Source organism: Schistocerca nitens, chromosome 2, assembly GCF_023898315.1.
Source record: "Schistocerca nitens isolate TAMUIC-IGC-003100 chromosome 2, iqSchNite1.1, whole genome shotgun sequence".
Classification (NCBI taxonomy): domain Eukaryota; kingdom Metazoa; phylum Arthropoda; class Insecta; order Orthoptera; family Acrididae; genus Schistocerca; species Schistocerca nitens.
The window spans coordinates 639,711,611-639,720,090 of record NC_064615.1 but is presented as its reverse complement, the minus strand read 5'-3'; the positions used below and the strand labels follow the sequence as shown (position 1 = coordinate 639,720,090).

The window sequence follows — 8,480 nt, the reverse complement described above, 5'->3', positions numbered from 1 at the left end:
TTGAAACACAAAAACAAGTGCCTGGCGCTATGCAAACAGCTGTTCTATGCACTGCACAGTTAACAAAGCACAGAACTGAGCCTGATAAATAAATGAACAAACACGCACGAAATGTAAAAGTTGAAGCTCAGAAACACTGGTGAAACTTAAAATAAGTCACTTCTTATGAGAACCTGTGTCAACTCACAGTACTCGTAAATAAAATTCGCAAACGAACGGGTTTTCGCCTTTATCTGCAGCAGGAAGGCAGGTTCTCTCTCGCTGATGGTCTACCCGACGCTGACCTTATCTAAAAGCACTCCGTCTTCAGGCCACGAGTGACCTACCGGGACCATCCGACCACCGTGTCATCCTCATGGCGGATGCGGATAGGAGCGGCGTGGGGTCAGCACACCACTTTCCCGGTCGTGATGATGGTATTCTTGACCGAAGCCACTACTATTCGGTCGAGTAGCTCCCAATTGGCATCACGAGGCTGAGTGTACCCCGAAAAATGGCAACAGCGCATGGCGGCCTGGATGGTCACCCATCCAAGTGCCAACCTCGCCCGACAGCGCTTAACTTCGGTGATCTCACGGGAACCGATGGATCCACTGCGGCAAGGCTGTAGCCTGACCTTATCTAACCAAAACAAATAAACAAAAATCTGTACGATACAAGGGTCGATACAAGCGTCGATACGTTACACTACATTGTTATAAAAACGAAAGACTGTGTCTATTGCGCACACAAACACGCAAGAAAATACAATAAAACTAAACTACTATTCAAACCGTTAACTGAAAACATGTCGATCCTGGTTAAAACTCGTAAATATAGTTCGCAAGAGAACAGTGTATTCGCCTTTATCTGGAGCAGAAAAACAGGTCCTCACTCACTGACAATCTAACCGACGCTGACCATCATCCGTAAGATCACAATGACACCTTATTTTAAATGATAAAATCTCGACCCACGAGAAATTGAACAAAATTCTTATGTAGCCCACGTCAGCAGGCGAGTTTTGGAGGTAGGTGAACACGCTCATTTATAAGTTTGCAGGCGGGAACGCTGCCACAACATTTCCAAACCTGCGTCGTGAACAGGAAAATTATATCGAAATGAAAGAACTTATTTATCACGAGAAACTCCAATATCCACGCACTACAATCAGTTCAACAACATCAGTTACAGCAAACACACTGACTTAACATAATACTTTGACTATTATTACTCCGACACTGTATATGAGCGTCTAAACACCGAAGAAAAATATTAAGAAACGGACGGTAATATGCTATAAATTATGATTAATCTTAACGATGTCGCTTCCGTAACACTGAGAAACTCTGAGACGAAGCTTTTACTTTGTAACAACAGCGAATTCCAGCTTTTTATTCGTACACTACTGGCCATTAAAATTGCTACACCAAGAAGAAATGCAGATGATAAACGGGTATTCATTGGACAAATATAGTATACTAGAACTGACATGTGATTACTTTTTCACACAATTTGGGTGTATAGAACCTGAGAAATCAGTACCCAGAACAACCACCTCTCGCAGTAATAACGACCTTCATATGCCTGGGCATTGGGTCAAACAGAGCTTAGATGGCGTGTACAGGTACAGCTGCCCATGCAGCTTCAACACGATACCACAGTTCGTCAAGAGTAGTGACTGGCGTATTGTGACGAGCCAGTTGCTCAGCCACCGTTGACCTGACGTTTTCAATTGGTGAGAGATTTGGAGAATGTGCTGGCCAGGGCAGCAGTCGAACATTTTCTGTATCCAGAAATGACCGTACAGGACCTGCAACATGCGGTCGTGCATTATCCTGCTGAAATGTAGGGTTTCGCAGGGATCGAATGAAGGGTAGAGCCACGGGTCGTAACACATCTTAAATGTAACGTCCACTGTTCAACGTACCGGCAATGCGAACAAGAGGTGACCGAGATGTGTAACCAATGGCACCCCATACCATCATGCCGGGTGATACGCCAGTATGGCGCTGACGAATACACGATTCCAATGTGCGTTCACCGTAATGTCGCCAAACACGGATGCGACCATCATGATGCTGTAAACAGAACCTGGATTCATCCGAAAAATGACGTTTTGCCATTCGTGCACCCACGTTCGTCGTTGAGTACACCATCGCAGGCGCTCCTGTCTGTGATGCAGCGTCAAGGGTAACCGAGCTGATAGTCCATGCTGCTGCAAACGTCGTCGAACTGTTCGTGCAGAGGGTTGTTGTCTTGCAAACGTCCCCATCTGTTGACTCAGGGATCGAGACGCGGCTGCACGATCCGTTACAGCCATGCGGATAAGATGCCTGCCATCTCGACTGCTAGTGATACGAGGCCTTTGGGATCCAGCAAGGCGTTCCGTGTTACCCTCCTGAACCCACAGATTCCATATTCTGCTAGCAGTCATTGGATCTCGACCAACGCGAGCAGCAATGTCGCAATACGATAAACCGCAATCGCGATAGGCTACAATCCGACCTTTATCAAAGTCGGAAACGTGATGGTACGCATTTCTCCTCCTTACACTAGGCATCACGACAACGTTTCACCAGGCAATGTCGGTCAACTGCTATTTGTGTATGAGAAATCGGTTGGAAACTTTCCTCATGTCAGCACGTTGCAAGTGTCGCCACCGGCTCCAACCTTGTGTGAATGCTCTGAAAAGCAAATCATTTGCATATCACAGCATCTTCTTCCTGTCGGTTAAATTTCACGGCTGTATAACGTCATCCTCGTGGTGTAGCAATTTCAATGTCCAGTAGTGTAAATGCTGTAACTCCGGTCAATAGTTCTGTTGCAGTGTGTTCTTGCATAGTGCTGCCACTGCTGATGGGACCTGCAAGTACGTGCTTTACACTTGAGATAGTGACAAAGTCAGTTTGTTGGCAGGTGGACAAACGTGCTTTTATACTTCTTGTTAACTTTCTGCTACTGCCGATAACTTTGAAGGGCTGACTAACTGAAGATATGTTGATACAATAGACCTGTATCTGTAGACCATTCTGTATAAGATGTAAGTTTTATAAAAAATTTTTTCAGCCACTGGAAAGCGTGAAAACTTATTTCTGTAGATTATATGTAGCAACATTGTGACAGCATACATACAAGTAAAAATAAGTGTGACAATTGAAATCCTAGAAAACATATCCTGCAAATGAAATTAAGGATATTTGTGAGTGGCAAAGTAAAAAGACGAAGCCTTATTTTGCTTTATAACTTTGTTTCTAAATATAACTTGGAGTTGCTCAGAATATTGTATTAAAAGTGTCATGTACTTTTGTTTTTTCTCATACCACCGAATTTGTAAGTAAGTGTCTAACAGTTTGAAGTAATTACCTTGCTTAGGCGATACAGTGTTAAATGTTTAAATGTAGGCTAAGGCTTCTGACCCGATTTCGCTCATTGGATCCCACAGAACAGATATGTAAATAAATCTGTAAAAGTTTTGTTAAATTATCTTGCTTAACGGAGTTTAGTTTTTTTCGTTCTTATTTTGTTTTAATAAGGATAGGACTACGATTTTAAGAAAATTAGAAACTGAATCTCACCAAATTGGCAGACTTTGTGGGAAACTTTTTTCGGTGTGTGCATGAATGAAAACCCATACAACTGGGAAAATCTGTAACAAAGTTATAACCATGTGTCACAAATAAATACTAGGTATCCATCTTTGTGACTGGTCAATTTAATTCTACTCTCCCTGTCTAAAACTTCACATTACAATGTTGTCCTGAGCGAGGGATTGTGGTGGTTAGGGAGGGGGGGAGATAACTTTGTGACAATTAATCTTCCACATGGCACATACAAACTTTATAGCTATCAAAATTAAAGGATGAAAGTTATAAAACTCAGATATGGAAATTAAACGTTGCAGTACATGTTCGTATGAGATTATGCTACAAAAAGGGCTAAAATTGTCATCGAGTTGACCAATTTCACGATGTATTTTTAAAAAATTTTAAAAACATAACAAGCACACCGAGATGGACAGCGCTTTAATACCATGCAGATTGTAATCGACAGTCTTCATAAGCCTCGGATGACAATGGTTTAATCCTTTCCAGTCACTACAAATGTCGTCAGTTGAATTTGCACCTACAAACTGTTGTGTCTAAATGAATCCGGAATCTTCTCCAGTCAGTATTGTGTCACTTATAAGCAGCTGTTACTAGGCATCTCGGCTTATTTTCTCAAGAAAATATTATTATGTACTGCTGAGAAAAAAATCAGGTATCCTCTGTATTATATACATAAACATATTGAGGCGACAAAAGGCATGCAGTACCTCCTAATATCACGTCGGACATCCTTTTGCCCGGCATAGTGTAGCAACTCGACGTGGCATGCACTCAACAAGTCGTTGAAAATCCCCTGCAGAAATAATGAGCCATGCTGCCTCTACGGCCGTCCGTAATTAAGAAAGTGTAGCCGGTGCAGGATTTTGTGCACGTACTGACCTCTCGATTATGACCGATAAACGTTTGTTAGGATTCATGTCGGGCGATCAGGGTGGCCAAATCGTTAGCTCGAATTGTCCAGAATGTTCCTCAAACCAATCGCGAACTGTTGTGGACCGGTGAGATGGCACATTGTCATCCATAAAAATTCCGTAGTTGTTTGGGAAAAAGTTCAAAATGGTTCAAATGGCTCTGAGCACTATGGGGCTTAACATCTGAGGTCATCAGTCCCCTAGACTTAGAACTACTTAAACCTAACTAACCTAAGGACATCACACACATCCATGCCCGAGGCAGGATTCTAACCTGCGACCGTAGCACCTGCGCGGTTCCGGACTGAAGCGCCTAGAAATGCTCGGCCACCGCGGCCGGATGGGAACAAGTAGCTGAATAATACCATTTAAAGTCAATAATCGGTTCATTTGGACCACAGAACCCAGTCCATTCTATGTAAACACAGCTCACGTCATTATGGAGCCATCGCCAGCTTGCACAGTGCCTTTTTCACAACTTGGGTTCATCGATTCGTGGGATGTGTGCCACACTCGAACCCGACAATAAGTTTTTACCAACTTAAATCGGGACTCATCTGATCAGGCCACGGTTTCCAGTCGTCTATGGTCCAACCGGTATGGTCACGAGCCCAAGAGAGGCGCTGCAGGCGATGTCGTGTTGTTAGCGAAGGCACTCGCGTCGGTCGTCTGCTGCCATAGCCTCTTAACGCCAACTTTCGCCACACTGTCCAAACGGATGCGTTCGTCTTGGGTCCTAGTTTGATTTCTGTAGTTTTTTCACGCAGTGTTGCTTGTCTGTTAGCACTGACAACGCTACGCGAACCCTGCTCTCCGTTGTTAAGTGGAGACCGTCGGCCGCTGTGGTGCGAGTAGTGAGAGGTGGTTGTTGTTGTTTTTGTTGTAGTCTTTAGTCCTCAGGCTGGTTTGATGCAGCTCTCCATGCTACCCTATCCTGTGCAAGCTTCTTCATCTCCCAGTACTTACTGCAACCTACATCCTTCTGAATCCGCTTAGTGTATTCATCTCTTGGTCTCCCTCTACGATTTTTGCCCTCCAATGCTAAATTTGTGATCCCTTGATGCCTCAGAACATGTCCTACCAATCGGTCCCTTCTTCTTGTCAAGTTGTCACACAAACTCCACCCCAATTCTATTCAATACCTCCTCATTAGTTTGTGATCTACCCATCTAATCTTCAGCATTCTTCTGTAGCACCACATTTCGAAAGCTTCTATTCTCTTCTTGTTCAAACTATTTATCGTCCATGTTTCACTTCCATACATGGCTACACTCAATACAAATGCTTTAAAAAACGACTTCCTGACTCTTAAATCTATATTCGATGTTAACAGATTTCTCTTCTTCAGAAACGCTTTCCTTGCTATTACCAGTCTACATTTTATATCCTCTCTACTTCGACCATCATCAGTTACTTTGCTCCCCAAATAGCAAAACTCCATTACTACTTTAAGTGTCTCATTTCCTAATTTAATTCCCTCAGCATCACCCGATTTAATTTGACTACATTCCATTATCCTCGTTTTGCTTTTGTTGATGTTCATCTTATATCCTCCTTTCAAGACACTGTCCATTCCATTCAACTGCTCTTCCAAGTCCTTTGCTGTCTCTGACAGAATTACAATGTCATCGGCGAACCTCAAAGTTTTTATTTCTTCTCCATGGATTTAAATCCTACTCCGAACTTTTCTTTTGTTTCCTTTATTGCCTGCTCAATATACAGATTGACTAACATCGGGGATAGGCTAAAACCCTGTCTCACTCCCTTCCCAAACACTGCTTCCCTTCCATACCCCTCGACTCTTATAGCTGCCGTGTGGTTTCTGTACAAATTGTAAATAGCCTTTCGCTCCCTGTATTTTACCCCTGCCACCTTTAGAATTTGAAAGAGAGTATTCCAGTCAACATTGTCAAAAGCTTTCTCTAAGTCTACAAATGCTAGAAACGTAGGTTTCCCTTTCCTTAATCTTTCTTCTAAGATAAGTCGTAAGGTCAGTATTGCCTCACGTGTTCCAACATTTCTACGGGATCCAAACTGATCTTCCCCGAGGTGGCTTCTACCAGTTTTTCCATTCGTGTGTAAAGAATTCGTGTTGGTATTTTGAAGCTGTGACTTATTAAACTGATAGTTCGGTAACTTTCACACCTATCAACACCTGGTTTCTTTGGGATTGGAATTATTATATTCTTCTTGAAGTCTGAGGGTATTTCGCCTGCCTCTTACATCTTGCGCACTAGATGGTAGAGTTTTGTCAGGACTGGCTCTCCCAAAGCCGTTGGTGGGAAGGCTTGCGTGCCTCAGCGATAGAGATGGCCGTACCGTAGGTGCAACCACAACGGAGGGGTATCTGTTGAGAGGCCAGACAAACGTGTGGTTCCTGAAGAGGGGCAGCAGCCTTTTCAGTAGTTGCAGGGGCAACAGTCTGGATGATTGACTGATCTGGCCTTGTAACACTAACCAAAACGGCCTTGCTGTGCTGGTACTGCGAACGGCTGAAAGCAAGGGGAAACTACAGCCGTAATTTTTCCCGACGGCATGCCTGAAATTTAGAATTCTCGGCACACTCTTGACACTGTGGAATGTTGAATTCCCTAAGGATTTCCGAAATGGAAGGTCCCATGAATCTAGCTCCAACTACCGTGCCGGCCGATGTGGCCGAGCGGTTCTAGGCGCTTCAGTCTGAAACCGCGCGACCGCTACGGTCGCAGGTTCGAATCCTGCCTCGGGCATGGATGTGTGTGTCGTCCTTAGGTTAGTTAGGTTTATGTTCTACGGGACTGATGACGTCAGATGTTAAGTCCCATAGTGCTCAGGGCCATTTGAACCATTTGAACCAACTACCGTTCCATGTTCAAAGTCTCTTAGTTCCCGTCGTGCGGCCATTATCGTGTCGGAAGCCTTTTCACACGAATTACCTGAGAACGAATGACAGCTCCGCCAATGCACTGTCGTTTTGTAGGCTGTGTACTCGATACTACCACCAGCTGTATAAAGGGTGTTACAAAAAGGTACGGCCAAACTTTCAGGAAACATTCCTCACACACAAATAAAGAAAAGATGTTATGTGGACATGTGTCCGGAAACGCTTAATTTCCATGTTAGAGCTCATTTTAGTTTGTTCTTCCACCTACGCTCAATAGAGCACGTTATCATGATTTCATACGGGATACTCTACCTGTGCTGCTAGAACATGTGCCTTTACAAGTACGACACAACATTCATGCACGATGGAGCTCCTGCACATTTCATTCGAAGCGTTCGTACGCTTCTCAACAACAGATTCGGTGACCGATGGGTTGGTAGAGGCGGACCAATTCCATAGCCTCCACGGTCTCCTGACCTCAACCCTCTTGACTTTCATTTATGCAGGCATTTGAAAGCTCTTGTCTACGCAACCCCGGTACCAAATGTAGAGACTCTTCGTGCTCGTATTGTGGACGGCTGTGATACAATACGCCATTCTCCAGGGCTGCATCAGCGCATCAGGGATTCCATGCGACGGAGGGTGGATGCATGTATCCTCGCTAACGGAGGACATTTTGAACATTTCTTGTAACAAAGTGTTTGAAATCACGCTGGTACGTTCTGTTGCTGTGTGTTTCCATTCCATGATTAATGTGATTTGAAGTGAAGTAATAAAATGAGCTCTAACATGGAAAGTAAGCGTTTCCGGACACATGTCCACATAACATATTTTCTTTCTTTGTGTGTGAGGAATGTTTCCTGAAAGTTTGGCCGTACCTTTTTGTTACACCCTGTATATTCGTATCGCTATCCCATGACTTTTGTCACCTCACTGTATTGTTAAAAATGGCATTTGTGAAAAAAAAAGGAGGAAAAACATCGACCTTGTCGGAGTAAACAGATGATGCCAATTTAGTTTATTAACCAGAGACGCAACTGGGCCGCACCACAGTTGGACTCGGCACAGAAAATCAAGTAAACTGCGAAGAAGGCTAGAAAAATTAAACAGGGTTTAGGC

General features: G+C 43.8%; 1 pseudogene; it reads right to left on the bottom strand.

The window, feature by feature from the left end:
* Positions 1-494: 494 nt before the first annotated feature.
* LOC126237902 (5S ribosomal RNA) lies at positions 495-612 on the bottom strand (annotated as a pseudogene).
* Between the last annotated feature and the right edge of the window lie 7,868 nt (positions 613-8,480).